Source organism: Brachyistius frenatus, unplaced genomic scaffold, assembly GCF_029030835.1.
Source record: "Brachyistius frenatus isolate BFR_SWC_R1_liver_20210118 unplaced genomic scaffold, ASM2903083v1 Contig_89, whole genome shotgun sequence".
Classification (NCBI taxonomy): domain Eukaryota; kingdom Metazoa; phylum Chordata; class Actinopteri; family Embiotocidae; genus Brachyistius; species Brachyistius frenatus.
In genome coordinates, this window is record NW_027210688.1 from 172,501 (window position 1) to 192,321 (window position 19,821).

The 19,821-nt window shown below is 44.7% G+C and overlaps 1 protein-coding gene across 2 annotated transcripts in view; it reads left to right on the forward strand.

The window, feature by feature from the left end:
* ppargc1b (peroxisome proliferator-activated receptor gamma, coactivator 1 beta) overlaps positions 1-19,821 on the forward strand; it is an 86,124-nt gene that overhangs the window by 38,537 nt on the left and 27,766 nt on the right. The gene's annotated exons all lie outside the window — the stretch shown is intronic.

The window sequence follows — 19,821 nt, forward strand, 5'->3', positions numbered from 1 at the left end:
CGTTTTGCCATAGTAGAGGGGCGTGGCTATTTCATGTTTTGGTGTAGTAGAGGGGCGTGGCTATTTTATGTTTTGGTGTAGTAGAGGGGCGTGGCTATTTCACGCTGTGCTGTAGTGGACGAGCGTGTCTATTTCACGTTTTGTTGTAGTAGAGGGGCGTGGCTATTTCATGTTTTGTCGTAGTGGAGGGGTGTGGTTTTTTCATGTTTTGCTGTAGGAGATGGGCGTGGCTATTTCACGCCGTGCTGTAGTGAGTGAGCGTGTCTATTTCACGTTTTGCCGTGATACTGGGTTGGCCTACTTGTGTGCTTGGTTACACACCAGAGTTAATGCACATAGCTTTGTGTGTGTGTGTGTGTGTGTGTGTGTGTGTGTGTGTGTGTGTGTGTGTGTGTGTGTGTGTGTGTGTGTGTGTGTGTGTGTGTGTGTGTGTGTCTCTCTCTCTTTCCACGTTCGGCATCACATTACCACTGTAATGAGAACTCAGTTCGCCCGGCGACCAATCTTCCCGACGCAGCTCCACACTATAATCTACGGCTGCAAACCGGCGGAGAAATCACAATCAGCGGATATTTGTCTTACACACACACGCACACACACACATACAGATATATTCAGGTTTGTTTATGTTTCTGTGGGAAAGCAAACAGGATGTGATTAGGCATGTAATTAGCTGAGCGCTCAGGTTTTCATCAGGTTTGCTTCTGTTCAGGCTGCGTTAGCGAGAAAACATCCAGAGAGGAGAAACACAACGAAAGCTTTTCTGCGGCGAGTCTGCATCGTCACTCGGTTCCCGTATCGTCTCCTGGGTTCGACCTTGCGTCTGATTGATCCGTCGGTCGGCCGATGGAGTCATTAGTTTAGCGATTGATTGACAGGTGGACGGAAAAGACTGAACCGAGAAGGAGCTTTTGCTTTTTAACATTCTCCCTCGATCTCGTTTTGCAGCTCACCGAGTGGAACAATTTGTTCTCTCGGCCCGCCTTCATACTTCAATCACTCCCATCCAATCATTGTGTGTTTTTTTTTAATAATGTTTATACTATTATGCTATTTTCCATCTATTTATGCTACACGGACGGTTGGGTATCATTTCTCGAGCTTCGATAAGGATTATCTCCACACACACTCGCGTTGAAAACAAATGTGTTTCTCTACGCAAACCACATTAGTTTTGACAGGTTTTTTAATACTTAAGACTTATTACCATAGTCACGTCGGGGGCGTGACTTCAGCGCATGTTGGGGATGCTACAATATTAGAAAGACGGCTGCGTGTCCTGACAGATTTCCACCTCAAACTCCTCCCGTCAGATCTCAGCCGTCGCGTCTGGGAAGTTTGTTGCCGTGGGGGTAAAATTATAATAAAGCGATGTTTCACCACCTTCTCCTTGATTCTAGTCTGCCATAAAAAGCTAAAGTTCCCCCCCTGGGGGGGTTTGCGTACATTCGGGTCGTTCCACACATGGAAGCATTATCTAATTTGACTCTTGATAATTGATTAAGGCGCGCTTGCTGCTGGTGACTCAGTGATATCATATTACCAGGCCGCTGGATCGTATTTCCCCCACAATGTCCTTCCTCCTCCTCCTCCTCCTCCTCCTCCTGCTCATCTTCCTCCTCCCTGCAGCTCTGTTGGTCTGACGTTATGTGGAGCCTCAGCTGTCCTTTAGTCACAATAAGCAGAAAGCGTTCTGCAGCATCGTCCTTTTTATTTTGCAGACGCTGTCGTCAGAAAGCAGAAAAGGACGGCGGGCAGCAGGGCCGGTCCAGACTCGGGGGAGGACGGCGGCGGGGGGGGGGGGGGTAGTAAAGCAGACCACGTTCACACCAGATGTTTATAGAAAAGTTAAAAATGACATTTATGAAGTTTAATTTCATTTTGATTAAACTGCTGAAACAACAACAACAAAAAACGAATAAGAAAACATTGCCAATGTTAACAAATGAAAACAAGTGACAAGTCTTTTTAATTGATTCTGATTAAGGGGTCAAAAGTGCTTGAAAAGGGGGAGGGGTTTAAATCGAAATGAAGTATAATCTGATTGGCCGACCTGTTGCCTGCTGAATTAAGGTCAGGTGAACCGATGGATTTGGAGTTTAAAAATCGAGCGTGACGTGACGGCGTGGGCGAGTCGTAATCGGGGTCAGGGAAAAGGCATGTGTCCACTTTGAGTAAAACGGAAACGTTTCACACAATAAAAGACAAATAAAGATGCTTTTTAAAACAATGGCGCACACACACACACACACACACACACACACACACACACACACACACACACACACACACACACACACACACACACACACACACACACACACACACACACACACACACACACACACACACAGACAGACACACTGTCAGTAACTGTCCAGCGGACCCTTGACCCCAACCTCTGTGATAAGGTTCACTGTTTTCTCCAATCCCGTTAAGAGCTTTACAAACTCTGCAGAAAAAAAAGATAGATTACCGGTCAGGGGTGGAGAGGTGGAGGGGGGGGGCTGCAGGGGAGTGACGGAGGAGGAGAGGAGGGTTTTTAACAGATAGGGATTATTGGAGAGCGATCGCTTACAGATTACTGGAGGTTTCCAATTAGTGGATATTTAGTGCCAGTGAGGTGAAATCTATTTCAAAACGAAAAAGATCCAGAGAATCCAGATTTTTCTTTGGTTTTTGTTGTTGTTGTTTAACGAGTGAAAGTGAGTAATTCGCGGGTGGTAATTAACGTCACGACGCAGCATGTGACAGGAAGAGTAGGAGCGATGGAGGAAGGAGGGAAAATGAAGAGCGAGACGTCGTGGAGGTTGACGGGTCGCTTCTATTTGTCGCCACCTAACGAGTTCCCGGACGTGAGCGATCGGCAGGGTTTCGACCTTGATGCCGTTCACACGGGACGTCGCATGCATCAACGCAGCATTAATGCAAACAGAAGATGGAGCGCGGACTTTACTGCATTAATTTAAATGTGGAAAGAAAAAGAAAAAAAAAGGAGGGCGGAAGAGGGAAGATGTATGAAGGGACTGAAGAGCGGATTAGATTACGTGCTGAAAGAAACCATGAAGGGGGAATTGAAAGAAAGAAGAAATAAATGCAGAATGGAACAAATGGTGGGAGAAGGAGGAAGGAGGAAGGAGAAAGGAGGAAATGATGGATGGATGTGTTTTGACTGTGTCGTTTTTGGACAGACAGCCAATGCAATCTTCCGCTTAGCCGGGATCAGCTCCAACAAAGCTACCGAGGACGCCACCGGATACTCTGATCTCACCGTGATGGATTGAGTCCTGCAGGAGGCCCCCGTGCCTCCTTTTTCCCCTCCTCGGGCTTCAGGCACCCCAGAAAAAAAAACACAAAATACAAAGAGAGTTTTATTGGTCTGTGATTTGATTTGTCAACAAGAATAAAAGCAGCTGGCCTTTTAAAGAATGAAGGAAAGCTGATTTAGGCATTTCGGTTTTAGTTGCGGCACCGCGAACGGTCGGTAGTACGAGATCATCGATTTATAAACAGGACGGGAACGCAAAAATCGGACTTTATGCCTCTGAAATTCTTCTTATTAATCTTATTTTCAGGCACATTTGACTTCTTTTTAGCGTCTAAATCGGTAACAAGGTAACGACAACGAAACTCCACGGTCAGAAGACGAAATATAAACCGTCTGCTGCCTCTGTGCGTACGTTGTGACCACGGCAACCCGTGCAGATAGTGCCGGTGACGTCTGGACGCGCCAAAATGCGATCTGCTCACCTGCAAATAAACAGTCCTGATTTCAGGAAAAAAGCAGTCTGAACTAATTCTCATAATTGCAACTTTTACTGAAGACATAGAATAAAGTAATTTATTGAGAATATTTAATAATATACAAATAACCCACTATATAAATGCGCCACCCGAAAGGAATAAAACCGGTTCCGTCCTCTCTCCAGCCTCTGAAAGCTCATTTAACACTATCCACATATAAATCTGCAGACAGGTTTATTCTCCATAATGTAGCGCCGGATAAAAGCATGTCTACCGCCGTACGTCTGAGAGAAGACGCGCCGCGTTATACGGCGGGCGGATGACGACGCCATTTAAAGAGGACTCTAATGGATCGGTGGGTGGAGTGCGGGGGTTTCCGGTGCTGTCGCAGGAATTAGATACCGGGACGGCCGGACACCAGAGACCGTAGCGCGGTAGGCGCCGAGGGTTAAGGCCTGTTCAGTGGCAATTTAATCAACACGAGTCTCTCACAGAGTGGTTATCGGTGCTTAAAGAGATTGCAAGTCCACAAAAAACAAAAACAAAAAAAGGACAGAGGACGTTTCGGCGGAGAACAGATGCTGATATAAGAGACTGCTCTTAAAAAAATCTGGACCGCTATAGTTCTCTAAATCTGTTTCGTCAGAACAAATGGAAACTTGTGTCCTAATTTTCCCCAATTTTCCCATATTTTAAAGGTAGATTTGAATAATTAATGATTCAACTTTCTGCATCATCATCACCTCTTCACCTATTCATGACCTTTCTTTAACTTTTTTTTTTTCCATTTTCTAAACTTAACCCACTCCTACGGCTCCACCTGAAAGTGAAACCAATTCAATCCTCTTACGCTGAGTGTCTGAGTGTCTCCGCCTCCCGACTCCCTCTTTCATTTTTCCATTCAGCATCTTTTTTTAGTTTTTTTGTTTTTCCTCTTTCCTTCCACTCTGTTCTCCCGGCGAAGCGTCGCCCTGAATGAACCCAGCTTGGCAGGGCCTCCACGCTGTCTTAGCTGCCACCAACGCTCTTATTTCTGAGCCCTGAATCGGCTTTCCCCTCCTCCGATCCCATTACCCGCCAGGGCTGCTACCTGCAGAGTCAAGACGGCAGCTCTCTCTCTCGCCGTCTACTCCGGTTTTCATCCGGCGCCCTTCGCCGAACTGTCGCTCCAAACTTCTCTCCGGCTCTTTTGAAGTTGGAGATGTTCACTGTTTGAACTTCGATGCCGCTGGAAGGCTTGCCAGTGTTACTCTTTAGAGTTTTAAAGCCAGATTAGAAGGTTTGTAATGTGTTACATCATTATCTTTTCATTAACACATTATAATAATAATAATAATAATAATCTGTATTTATATGGGACTTTTATGCCATATTTTATGGTCATGTTTTGTCCCCTTTTTTCACGATAAAGCCTAGAAACAGTAAACACAATAAAATACAGCTTAGTTTGTGGTACATAAATCATTAATATGGCCATGAACTATTTTTTCTTTGGTGTGTATTCACCAGAGGGAAATAAAATGCATCCTGCCTGTTGGACACGAGAACAAAAAGATGAAAAACTGGCTTTAAGTTGTTTATACTTTACATCTCTGTGTGCGTGCTGCATGAAGACGTTTAATAATCTGGTCATTTTTGTTGTAAAATGGAAACAAAAATGAAGTGCTGTATGGGTGTAAACCGAGCAAACAATTCAAAATCATCCGAAGCCGTTTGTTTGGTCATTTCTAAACCTTGTTGATTTGAATCGCAGATGTTGAATATGGCATGAAAAGCGGTGCGACCCTTTTGTAGTGCTTTCTATTGTATATTTTTTCCCCAAGTTGACCCTCCGTCCGTGTGTCCAGCTCAGCATCTGTCAGCCTCCCTCCTCCCCGCCGAGGGTTTCACTGAGCCGCCGCGTCGCCCTTCAACTCGCTCTCGATTGGCTGCGGCGGCTTTTATCCATCAGCCAGTGGAACGGTCTCGATTTAGCTTCGACTGATAATCTGACAACAATTAAGCGGAGGGGGGGGGGGGAAGAGGAGGTGGGGTGTGCTTAGCGATGATGTGACGACTCCGTGTAGGGAAGGAGGTGGAGGAGGAGAAGGAGGAGGAGGAGGAGGAGGAGGAGGAGGGGCAGTCAGGAAGTGCAGCAGGCCTCCACACCGTATATCAGACGGATCGATAGACGCAGCTACATGCAGCTGAGGTGGATAATTTACCCGAAGCCGGACTACATTTAGCTGATAAAACAACAGATAAAAAAAACCAGGAGCTGCAACTTTAATCAGCCTGCTGAATGGAGTAAATACTGTTTGGCTTAATGTGTGTATTTCCATCCCCTCCCATCGTTAGCCTCTTACATTCAGGAAGGGACAGGAGAGGGTTCACCTCTGCCGCCTGCTTCCAGATTTAGCAACCGTGCGCCTCCACCGCGCTACCGAACGGAGGGATGATGGTGGAGGGAGGGGGGTGGAGGGGGCGGGGTGGGGATAGAGCCAGATTAGGTTGCAGAATGACAGAGGTTGGCTGGAGGTGACATCAGTGTGTAACGGATCTCCCAGCAGGAAGAGAGGGATGGAGACGGACCGGTAACCAGAAGAAACCTGGAATTAAGTAAAGAAAGTGACTCGGAGGAACGTTGACATTGACGCCATTATTGTAAATAAATATGAAAAGGAATGCGATGATGGACATTGTTAGACATGGGAAGCTTTTACAAAATAATAAAGAGGTAAAGCAGAACGAAAGGGGACGTCGTGTTCGATTTTTAATTTGAAATCACACGTTTTTTGGGGGGCGAGCTGGGGGAGGAGGTAGCGGTGGATCTGACTCGACCTGACAGACTCGTTGAATGGGAGTCTATGGAGGCTTTTTGAAGCCGACCTCTAGTGGCACTCGGTGGTATTGCAGCTAAAGGCACTTCTGCATCGGCCTCATTTTTCAAACCCGGAGGCTACGTCCACTTTTACATACAGTCAATTCTCCAAAAGCAAAATCCTAACTTTTTTTTTAAAGCCTCAACTTCAAACCAAACTAATATTGAAACTGTTAAAAAAACAAAAAAAAAAAAACACTTCTCCGTGGAACTTCCCCCCCCGAGTCCAAAAACTTTCTTCTTACACAATCCCATTGTTGTGCACGCCCGCGAGGGTTTGACCTCTTAACGGCGGCGCTGCGAGCAAACAGAAGTGAGAAAATGAGCGTTTGATTGAACTCCTGAGTATTTTTTTTTTTTTTTTTTTTTTTTTTTTTTGAGTCGAGACTGGGAGCGCCATCAGGAGCGCTCAATAGCACTTGTTGTATTGACTGGAAGCCAGATATTATTGGATTGTAAGACTCCGTGTGTGTGTGTGTGTGTGTGTGTGTGTGTGTGTGTGTGTGTGTGTGTGTGTGTGTGTGTGTGTGTGTGTGTGTGTGTGTGTGTGTGTGTGCGTCAGATGTATGAAGGTAGCGAAAGAAAGTGTGTATCCGTGAGATGAAGAGAGAAGTCTTTGAGTACTTCCCTCCACCGCCCATCTGCCTCTTTCTCACTCCAGGCTCTCCTAACCGACACTGATGAAGGAGGTCAAAGGTCACCAGCTGGTTACTTGCGCACCGACACGAGTGAACGTGGACGCACACACACAAAAAAAAAAAAAACTCACACAAACGTCACAATGCTCAATTGGATTAAGTCTCAATCCTCCACATGTATTTAGAGCTGTTACATTCTTGCGCTACCTGGATTATAGCAGTTATAAAGGTGGACTAACACTCACTGCACGTAATCCCGGTTTATAGTGGTTTAATTACCCTTAAAATCAAAGTCAGATCGGAGCTTTCTGCAAAAGAGTTTTTCAACTGAAAGAAAAGTAGAAAAGAAAACTTCTCGCTACTTTATTTAACAAGTAGTTATCTCAGCGATGATGACATCAACGTGGGATTAGCAGATTTGTGGGCGGAGCATCAGCGCCACTGAAACTGCAAGACTGCAAAATACGACCGGATGTAGCAGAACATCCTGGTGCTTATGGCATCCTACGTTTTTACATACTCTGTACCGGGACGTACTAAATCTAAAATAGACAACCCGACTCTGCATCGTGCCGGATTAACTTGCTGAATGTTTACTTTGGACATTTATGTTATGTCATCTTCAGCGTGATGACGTCGGCACATTCTTCAAATGGGCCGGCGATCTTTGTTGTTTTTTTTTTTTTTTTTGCTCAAGGGCACCTCGAGCCAGGCCAGAGTGGGTGATCTAATCCTGCTGCAGTGGACGAGGACAGTCAGTCCCCTGGAATGACAAAGATATGCAGAACTACATCCAAACATATACGCTCAGGCGGACCCTGGAGCACCGGCGCTGGGAACAGCCAGTACTTTACAACGCTCTGATTTTTCAGCAGCGTCCCACTTCCTCCTCTGTTGGCCTCATTTGTACTCATCGCACAGCACAAAACACACACATTTTGCAAACACACATCCGACACACACGCACACACACACACACACACACACACACACACACACACACACACACACACACACACACACACACACACACACACACACACACACACACACACACACACACACTGACCTCATGACTTACTGACTGACTTGCTGGCCTGCAGGTCATTTTGCCGAATTAGAAGAAAATTAAGTAAATGAGCTTCAGGATAAAATTAGACAGAAATGTTCTTTTTGTTGTTGTTTTTGGTCGGAGCGAACGTAACGTCTCCCTCGAACTGTTTCTCATTTAAACGCACACTCTCTTACTATTGAGGCATGTAATAAGAAACAAGCTGCCAATTTAGCCTTTCATCCATTCATTACAGCTTTCTCTCTGTGTGTGTGTGTGTGTGTGTGTGTGTGTGTGTGTGTGTGTGTGTGTGTGTGTGTGTGTGTGTGTGTGTGTGTGTGTGTGTGTGTGTGTGTTTGTTAGTGTGAAAGAGAGGCTCACATAATAAATCACTTTATCTTTCATATGGTAGGAACATTGCACAAGGTCAAGGCCACACACAAACATACACACACACACACACATAAACACACACACACACACACACACACACACACACACAGACACACACACTCACACTCGTACGTCGTGCTGCCACAAGAGCTTGTCTGATTAGACTTGATTGATTCCACAATAATCCTCATTCACTTGCATCATCAAGCTTTAAAGTGTGTGTGTGTGTGTGTGTGTGTGTGTGTGTGTGTGTGTGTGTGTGTGTGTGTGTGTGTGTGTGTGTGTGTGTGTGTGTGTGTGTGTGTGTGTGTGTGTGTGTGTGTGTGTGTGTGTGTGTGTGTGTATAGTCATCTGTGTCTGGCAGCTCCTCAAGTCACCTGCAGCCAGTGGAAGAACTGGTCATGAGACTAAGATAACAGCTAAATATAGAGACACACACACACACACACACACACACACACACACACACACACACACACACACACACACACACACACACACACACACACACACACACACACACACATATACACACACACACATGCTCATAGTTGTCTGTATGTAAGTGTCGTGTCTGCTTGAACCACTGAACTTATCAAAGACTCCGTCTGCAGATTTGCATTCTGGGTAATGTCTCCTTTCGTCCCATCTTTTTTTCTGTTCATCTTTCATTCCCAACCAGAACAGAGAAACTCCAGAGGGAGTAAAGTGACAAACTCTCTCTCTCTCTCCCCGTTTCCCTCGTCCTCTCCGTCTTCCTTCTCCGTCTCAGTTTCAGACAAGACGGCCTGTTTTCTTTTTCTTTTTTTTTGTCAGAAACACATTTCATTAAAAAAAAAAAGAATCAAAATGTGGAAGACTTCATGGTCTCTTTCTGTCGCTCTTTGAACTCCACTTTGGTTTTCATAGTGAACCTACGTAGACATAAATCTGGGATGAATCATTAAATGATATTTAAATGGATCAAACTATCTCTGGTTGACATCTGAATATCATTATTAAGGACTTTTGTAAAAAGCAATCGTAGTGAAACACTTGATGTAAATCAGATCACCATCGTAGTCCTTTACACCTTTATATATTATCCTAATATTTAAAAGCTTAACGGCATCTTTGATGCGGCATGACATCATCTTCTCAGATCTGATGCTTTCCTCTGGGCCGTATAATTGAAAATTAAAAATCTTTTTAGTGTTTTTCACCGTTGGCCGGACGAACGGAGTAATTTGAAGACGTCGCTTTGGGTCCTGGCAGCTTTTCTCAGGCATTAATAATCTTTTTCTTTTCTTTTTTTTTTACCATCAGTGCACTAAATGACTAATCAGTAAATCAAATGCACATAAGTATGAATAAAAAAAGAGCTGATAATAACATAATTATAAGTTGGCGCTCCTGAGTTTTGGTGTGTTGCAGATTTGAGTCTTTTTTTTAAAAGTTGATGCGTCTTTTCGCCGTGAATTTGTGAAACTCGTGAATGTAAAGCTCCTGAAGAAAAAAATTAAAAAAACAACAACATTTAAATAAAGATTAAACAGCGTGAGATAACGATTCCCATTGATCTCCATCCTAATTTATCTTCCAGCCTCTGTACCCTTGTGAGTTTCCACTGTCTGACTTCGTACCTCAATAATCAAACGGCACATAATTGGCTTTTTGTGGCCCTTTATTAAACATGGAGGGGGTGTGGGGTGGGGTGGGGTGGGGTGGGGGTGGGTGGGGGGGTGGGGTTGCATCCTTTTTGTTCGCCCGTAATTAAGCACATCTCTTCCGTGTTGATCGCATAGACGAAAAAATGACTTGGGGAAAGCAGCTTTCCCTTCTCATCAACAAATTAAAATTACAGGCTACTTTTTCTTGTCATGATGAAGCATTGTGTGTCAACCTGAGGAGAGGGGCCCCCTCAGAAGGTCACGACATCATTTTACCGGGTCGTTACAATTCTTCATAGAAAAGAAGAAAAAACACATATGAGGACAGAAATAGGAAATATTGCACACATTTATAGTAATTTTTAATTTTCTCTTTTTTTTTTAAAGATTTGGTTTCTTATTAGTTGAGAAAAACCTCTTTTTACACAGAAAGTGGTTCATTTTAAAGCTTCCATTTTATTTCGAAATTAAGAATAAAATGATCGTAGCTCCAAATGTGCCATCGAAAGTTCAAGTCGGAGATCTCGCAGGCTGTCTGAGCGTCTTTAGAAACATCAGAGCAATTAGTGCGTCAGCTGGAGACCGAATTAAGATCAAGACTCTTCTGGTTTACCGCTCGCGAAGAGAGAAACTAGAACCTGCTAATGGAGTCTCGCGGCGATGAGTTTGAGGGGCGCCGCGTGGAGTATCATTTATAAAAACCCACTTCCTGTCAAAGTGACCTCGAAGAAGTGCGTGAGTTGAGGTGGTGCGACACTTAACGTAGTCCCCCCCCCCCCCCCCCGACCCCCCACCAGCCCGGCACACTGCCTCACATCTTCCATGTCACTTCAGTGTGCGGAGCTTGAAGGTGATTACGAATCTCCAACCGCTCGCTCTCATCACCATTTTTCAGCTATATGAGCTGCGCTCTGTCACTTAACCTTCACACGTAGCCCCCCCCCCCACCCCCACCTAACCCACCCCACCCCCCACCGCCTGCCCCATTTCCTGTATTAAAGTGTTTCTCAAAAACCGGTTTAAGACATGTTTGAATCGTTCCTAAAAAAACAGAAAAAAAACTGAAATCCTCTGATATCGGTTGTACTAAAATAATCACGTACAACTCTCTCGTACTAAACTACTCCTGCATTGGATCAGTTCAGCTGTTTACAGGTATTCAGAGTTTGGGAAAGGAGATCGCTGTAATTAACTTCAACCGATTTCTGCGATATTTGCGAAATATTATTTATTTTTTTTAGTCCTGCGATTTGTTTTCCGCAAAAAAAAAAAAGGTCTTTAGCAGAAGCTCTGCTGGAAGTATTACGGCATAAAGTAGTCTTGTAAAATAATGCTGTCCACTTGCAATTTGTTTTTTAATTCCCGCAACATTACCGCGAAAAAACTCTCGTAAAAACTTCTCAAATTACATCGAAGTAAGAAAGTCTGCTGCAAAATGAAGCGTTTTTGATCACATCAATCACAATAATAATTTTTTTCTACAGTCAGCCATGAAACTTCTTACTTCTGATGGATGAAAAAGAGGAAAATGAAATGTTTCTACCTTCATGTTGAGTTAAAGTACAGTGTGAGTTCTGTAATCATCCAATAAGTAAGTTGTACTCTACTAGCGTTCACATTTGGTAATCTGAAACCCTCTCGATCCAGTGCTTTGGCCGTTCAGAGCCGCTAGTACCGAAGCCCGTGAGGGTCAAAACTAATTATTTATGTGACCCGCCGGCGGATGTACCGGCTGACCGGAGAAACCGTGTCCGACATCCAGAGGAGACTCACTGTATAGTCTTTCTTTCCTCTGCCCTCCTGTTCTGTACGGCCCGGAGTTGAGAGAGCTTGACCGAGTGTGTGTGTGTGTGTGTGTGTGTGTGTGTGTGTGTGTGTGTGTGTGTGTGTGTGTGTGTGTGTGTGTGTGTGTGTGTGCCTAAAGGGAAGTTTTGGACGGTCCAGAGCAGCGGCGAGCCCCCACCCCGGCACATGACTGAGCTTGTGACTGACTTTACATATCAATACAAAAGGACCTTCTGTAAAGCTGCAGCAGCAGCAGGGCTTTGATTTCTCTGCGTGGGATCAATAAAGTGTCCCATTATTATCAGAACCATCGAACGGTGGGATTTTATATTCGCGTGCATCACGACTTAATTTATTGCACAAACGCTGGGGGGGAAAAAAGTACACTAACGCTCTCCAGTACAGACTAAGTTGTATCCTAATCCCATAATACATACATAATACACAATATTTAACATTTTACGCTATTTTTAGAAAGGTAGAGAGGTTGCAGACCCCTGAAGTATTCTTGAGGCTTTTTTTTTTTTTTTTTAAAGGTTGCTTCGCTTAAATTCAACTGATGAGATCACTTCAGCCTCCGAGAAAAATGCTTGTGTAACCGTCTTCTATTCATAGAAAAAGACAATGGAAACAGATGAAGCTTTAACTCGGTAACCAATGGTGACGAGTCAAACAAGAGATGACCCCTGAGAGCGTGTGCTCTCTCTCTCTGTGTGTGTGTGTGTGTGTGTGTGTGTGTGTGTGTGTGTGTGTGTGTGTGTGTGTGTGTGTGTGTGTGTGTGTGTGTGTGTGTGTGTGTGTGTGTGTTAACGTGTGTTTAAAGATAGACATGAAGGATGCAGTCAAGTACTTCCAACATGCCGGAGCTTCACCGCAGAGTCTCGCTGGCCTTTTTCCACATCCACTCGCTGGTTTTAGCCCAGATAGCTCACCCACGTGCGGGCCGGCTATGAATAGCCCACGTTTTTAATGTGCGATTGTCCTGGCAGGCTTTTTAATTTTAATTTTTTTTTTTTTAGTTGTGACTAAGGCAGAGATTAACCACAAATGGAAGTCGCCACACTTCATTTTCATTTTTTTTTTTTACACCTCATTTCCCCCTCCTAAGCCTCTGTTATTACACTGTGATGCTCTTTACAAGCAGATATCGGCAAGTAGGTTTTATGGGTTTCGAAAAGGTCAAAGGTCAGGGATAAATTTTGGATTAACATACGAGTGCCAGAATGTTCATTTGCATTAATTCTGTCTCTGTATTCGTGTAACTCGTGTGCTTTTGTGGAAGTAGCTTATATTTCAGGGTTTTTATTTCCCTCTATTTATAAAATCTCGTAAACTCTGCATGAACTTTGTACCATGTTTTCCCCCCAGAAGTGTGCCACCTCTCAATAACGTCAAAGGTATTCTTCATTAATTTCATGCTCATTTGCTTAATCTGCCCATTCTAACGCTCCATTTACACCATAATAGATTCAGACAGAGACACACTGAGGGATGTTTTCATTCCTGAGGTGCCATTGTGTTCTGCCACTGCAATAAACAGGGAAGAATATGCCTTTTCTCTTCTTTATTTTCTTCTTTTAGGAAGCATGACACATTTATTTCTTCCCTGAGAAAGAATGACTGTGGACTTATTCAGCAAAAAAAAAACAAAAAAAACAACCTCTGATTTACAATCACAACTCCGACTTCTGGCTTTCAGAGTCTTTGTTGCTTAGGGCCACCTCAGATCTTATTTTTTTTTTTATTTGTACTTGATGTGCTGGGATTTTTTTTTTTTAATTTTCTTATGCCTGCATGCAAATGTAAGGAGAGACTCGCTGCTCTCACCTGGAGGCTGTTTCACTGCCTAACTGGGCTAATCATGTTATGAACTGTGTTCAACCCAGAGCAGGAGGGCAACGCTTCCCTCACCGCAAATATAACCCCGCTGGGATTTTGTGCAAATGCTTTGAACCCGTGTTTATGGTTTCCTGGAACACATTTATTTCACATCATGTGACCGACAGCCGTTTTAAATTACACAGTTGGACTTGAATCATATGCAGACTGAATGTGTACAACTTTTCCTTCCTTCTTTTGGATTTTTTTTTTTTCTACCTCAAAGGGAAGTTGTTGTTTTTTTTTTCCCCTCCTAGAAGTTCTGTCGTAAGGATTTCACTGTGTTATTAACCCGCGTTGTGATCTGGCGCCATATAAAATGTAATTGACTTGACAACACACTTGCAGGCGTTTCCCTTCATCCCACGGTTGGTGGCGTGTCTACATTCCACAAAATGCACTCTCGAAAACACGACGGCTTGTTTTGTGCGGTTTACTTACCTCTTTCATAGAGACGCACATCAAAACCGCTGCGAAATCTTCCCGGACCACTTCAGCGTAATCTGTTTTCTCCGCCTTTGATCTGAAACGCTGAGAATATTCTCTTCACTTATTGCTTTTCCAATAAGTTGGAGGTTTTCGTGGACTATTTTTTTTGGCAAAAGTTTTGCTGCCACTTCTCATAACTATTGTAACCGCATAATCTTCGGTGGACTATTCCTTTAAATTTGGTCACGCAACCCAAACCCAAGCGAAACGGGAAAAGCGTGTTATAGTGTGTTAGGGGTCAGAGGTCACTGCACCCAGACTGCTCCCGGTGACGTTCGGTGATCTTGTACAATAACAACAACAACAACAACAACAACAAAAACAGTGGGAACACAAAACAGGAGCCGAGCAGAGGAGGCGTCTCCTCAGTCGCCTGCTTCCTCCTCTCAGCGTCTGAGTCATGTTGTGGTGGTGGTGGTGGTGGTGGGGGGTGGAGGGGGTGTTGCTTCATCACCATTCAAAGTCATCACCGTGAGCGCTGCAGCCGCGCTCGCTTGGTCACACGTCGCCTTCTGCTGCAGCTGCAGGCAGAATGTTGAGACACGCGTCACGTGTTGGATGTTGTTCTTGGTCGCACGGCTTCATATGAGTGGGGCGTCCCTTTCTCTTATTGTGTGTGTGTGTGTGTGTGTGTGTGTGTGTGTGTGTGTGTGTGTGTGTGTGTGTGTGTGTGTGTGTGTGTGTGCGTGTGCGTGTGCGTGTGTGACAGAGAACAGGACGCATCAGCAGAGCGTCATATAAGGCAGAGGACCGCTGCTTTGGTATGTGAGTGTGACGCTGTGACATCACATGACACAAGCTGCCTGTGTGTGTGTGTGTGTGTGTGTGTGTGTGTGTGTGTGTGTGTGTGTGTGTGTGTGTGTGTGTGTGTGTGTGTGTGTGTGTTTTCAGTTTCCGCGTTTGTTTTTTTTGGTGCAACATGTGTGCATGTGAACGAGTGTGTCACGCCCAGGGATGTTTTTATTGATTGACGGCTGCAACGGAGGGAATAAAAACGGAGAGAAGGAGGGATGATGGAGGAGGGAGGGAGGCAGAGTGGAAGCAAGGACATCAATCATCCTATCTTCTGAGTTTATAAGGAGGAGAGAGACGGAGAGACGGAGGAGGGAAGAAAGGATGGAAAATATGTCAAAGAAAGTTGAGAAAAGAAAGGACAGAAACATTGAAAAGAAGATTAGAGTGATGTGGAGAAAAAGTGAAAAGAAAAGATGGGAGATATATACAAAAAAAAAAGAAAAAGGAATGGCAGATGCTGAGGAGAACAGGTAAAAAGAGAAGAATAAAAAATAAAGACGGGAGGAAGAAGAGGAGGAAACGATCCGTGGATGAAGGAGAGGACAGGTGAAGGGAGGACGAGCAGGAAGAGCGAGATGAAAGGGAAGAGAGAGGAAAGCTGAGCAGCGGGGCGAACGAGTGGTGGTGGTGGTGGTGGTGGGGGGGGGGGGTCAGGCCCACGTGAGAAGGATGTGAGCTGCATGCTAACTATCACACACACACACACACACACACACACACACACACACACACACACACACACACACACACACACACACACACACACACACACACACACACACACACACACAGCGAGCGAGGAGAAAACACACCTGCATCAGCAGGGAGAGGAAGCAGTGGGAGGGCCTTATAGAGGGCATCCTCTTGTCTTTCGTCCCCCCCTCCTCCTCCTCCTCTTTCCTCTTCCTCTTCCTCTTCCTCTTCCTATTCCTCTTCCTCTTCCTCTTCCCCACCAAGTCACGACTGCCCCCCTCCTCTTCATCGCTCCTCCTCTCTGACCTACATCTCTCCTCTTCTCCCTTCCTGCTTTTCCTTTCCTTTCCTTTCCTTTCCTTTCCTTTCCTTTCCTTTCCTTTCCTTTCCTTTCCTTTCCTGTCCTGTCCTTTCCTTTCCTTTCCTTTCCTTTCCTTTCCTTTCCTTTCCTTTCCTTTCCTTTCCTTTCCTTTCCTTTCCTTCTCCTCCTATCATTCCTTCCCCCCTTTCCTTTACATTCCTCCTTCCCTCCCTCCTTCCCCATCCTCACCCCCACTCTACTGATTAGCTCTTTGATCATATCTATCTCTGCTCACACTGTAATTTTTGAAAACCATAAATGATATTGGCTCGTTATCCATTATTTGACCTAAATAAACACTCCTCGCACAGACCGAACACACACACACACACACACACACACACACACACACACACACACACACACACACACACACACACACACACACACACACACACACACACACACACAGACGCGGGAAGAGTTGTTCTTTGAGTAGTATTGAGCTCGTAGATCAAAGCGCTACGAGCAGTGATCATAAATACAACATGATATTTTAGAGATAAAAAAAACACCACAGCTGGATCGATGTGGTTTTCTGGTTAATGGGAAGTTGTGTGTGTGTGTGTGTGTGTGTGTGTGTGTGTGTGTGTGTGTGTGTGTGTGTGTGTGTGTGTGTGTGTGTGTGTGTGTGTGTGTGTGTGTGTGTGTGTGTGTGTGTGTGTGTGCAGAGGAGATTTATGAAAAAAGAAGCTCTACTAGTTATGAAATATTGTTGAGCAATAGCCAAAAACAAAATGAATCCATCACGAAGCGGTGATAACTTTAATAGACAATCATAATTATGGACTTCAAGGACTGTGGAAATATGTTGTAATCATAAGAAACAGGGGCGAAGTGCTTTTTCTAAAATCAACGAATAAAGTAAAGTAGTAATTAAAATTATCATCATCAACTGAAATTCAAACAGAGAAGAAAAAGAGGAAAATAATGAGGCAATAGCTGTAAGGAGGGAGGAGATGGCTCATTATTACAGCCTGTTGTTAATGCATCGTGAATGCGTACCGCTCGTCGATTACTGGTACTTTTACACTGCTAATTGCTTTTGAGAAAATGATTTCACCATGATTGTCCACGATGGAGAAAAGAGGGAAGAGAACTGAGCTAAAGATGCTTTGGATATCGTACCGATCGGCTCCCTCCATCTTCCTTCAAACTAAATTCCCGGGTCCGCCGAGGCACCACGTAGTAGATATCGTCCCCGTCTCCACGGCCGGCTGCTCGTGTTGACGTGTTTTCTCTTGGTGATTAAAAATGTGCTTATTAACTGTTAAAAGTGAACTGCTTTTGCTTTGTTTTGGTCGTTTTTATTGATAACGATCTTTTGCAGTTGGTGAGGTTGTTGAGCATGAAACTGTAAACTTTGCTGCGCCTGTGGAAGTCTCTTTTAATTACAATTTTACTTTGTTTAAATTTGTCTTATTATAATGCTTTTTATTAGCTGATGTCGGGGTTTAGTGTCAGTTTTAAGGTTTGCTTTCAAACTATCGCAAATTAACTTTAACATTAGTCACGAACGGGTATAAATTAGGCCAGTGATTGATTTAGGCTACTATCAATACTTGTTATATTCTTCAGCAAAACTTATTTCATGCCCTCGGACAGAGTCGCTCGCGGGGTTCAGTGACGAGACACCGAAGCGGCCGTTTGAAGCCCGTTTAGTCCGTCTGAAATTGGACTGCCTCCGAGAACAACCGATGGTGAACGAAAACCATCTGTTCAGTTTGAAAGACGGTTTAACTGGTCCATCACGTCCGCTCACCCGATGACAAGAAGAGAAAGGGAAAGTGTGTGTGTGTGTGTGTGTGTGTGTGTGTGTGTGTGTGTGTGTGTGTGTGTGTGTGTGTGTGTGTGTGTGTGTGTGTGTGTGTGTGTGTGTAGAGTGGAGGGGTGAGAGGAGGGGGGGCATATGTGAATGAGAGACAGATAATCTAAACTGGTAACAGGGCATATTTCAGGACATTGATCTTCCTGTCTGCTTAAGAAACAGCTCACGTGCACAAAGACATATAAAGACACGTATGTCTTCTGGAAGAATTTCTCGTAATAAAAAAAAAAAATCCAGTTGGATTCTTCTTCTTGTATCTAACCCTACTCCCCTCCTTCCTCCCCTCCGTCCTCCCCTCCTTCCTCCCCTCCGTCCTCCCCTCCTTCCTCCCCTCCGTCCTCCCCTCCTTCCTCCCCTCTTCGCTCCACTACCCCGAGAGACTGCAGTCATTTCCCCTCGCAGCGAGTCACGTAAGCATACTTCCTGCTCTTCTTCTCACAGCGACGCGGCTCGGTGTTTCCGTGCGGTCTGACCACACGCACCACGTGGCTGCGTACGGTTTGAGAAGTTCTCGATGGTGTTTCAGGGGTTGGCGAGAAGTTTCCACGTGTTCTTGAGAGCATTGTCGGGACTCTTGAGCAGGGTCAGTCTTGGAGGTGTCTAAAGCGTCCGTGTTGAACGAGTCGGGCTGTACGAGTCTTCGGGGCTTACAGATATTCTGCAGGATGTTGTGGGAGTTTTATTGAGGGGTGCTACTGAAGTTATGGAGTTCCTTAGAAGGTTTGTTGTGGAGGTTGTGGCTCATTAAGGGATTTTTTTTTTTTTTTTTTTTTTTTTTTACACATGTTAGTAATTTCCGCATACTGTAAGGGTGTTGAGGGGTTTTCAAAAGGTTCCAGGTGTCTTTGAAGGGTACAGTAGTGCTTGGAAATCTTGAGGGGGTCTAAAGGGTGTTTGGGGAGGTCATGAGGTTGCGTGATGGTGCTCTAGATCTCCTTAGGTCAAGGTTTTGGGCAGTCTTCAAGGGATTCAGAGGTCAATGAGAGATTTCAGTTGTTCTTTAGAAGAGTTAAATGGTTCTTGAGTTCTTTCGAGGGTTAAAAGAGTCTAAATCTAGAGGTTCTTAAAGAGGCAAAGGGTTTCAATGGGACCTTGATCATAAAAAAAAAGGTTGCATTAGACGGTACAGGCGTGTGGTTTATTTACCTCATTGCTCATATTCTGCATTTCTGCTTCTTGTTCTCCTCCGGGTCATCCTCTCCTGGTGGTCTCGCTCGATTTTTGTGCGCGCAGAGCAAATTATATCCTGTACACAGCTCACAAGGAGATTTTCCTGACTAAATATAACACAGAAAACAGAACTAAATCAACTGGTTGTGCCTTCGTGACCGAAGACTCCGCATATTAAACAGCTGAGCTCATTTTCCTGACGAACATCCCTTCAGCCAACGAAGGGGAACTAATCACCTGAAGACTTCTCGGGTCACGGTTGCACTTCGTGGTGAGCCGCAGGGAAGATGTGCCGGATAAATGCACCAACACACTTCCACAGTGACTGCTGGTGTATGCGACACATTTTGTGTCCGATGCCGCATTGTGACAGGGCCGACGCCGCCGTCGGTTTCGGCGTTGAACCGCCCCGAACACGGAAGTCTCATTATCACTAATGAGTAGATGTTGAGAGACGAAGGGCCGCCGATGAGAGCTCCTCGTGACT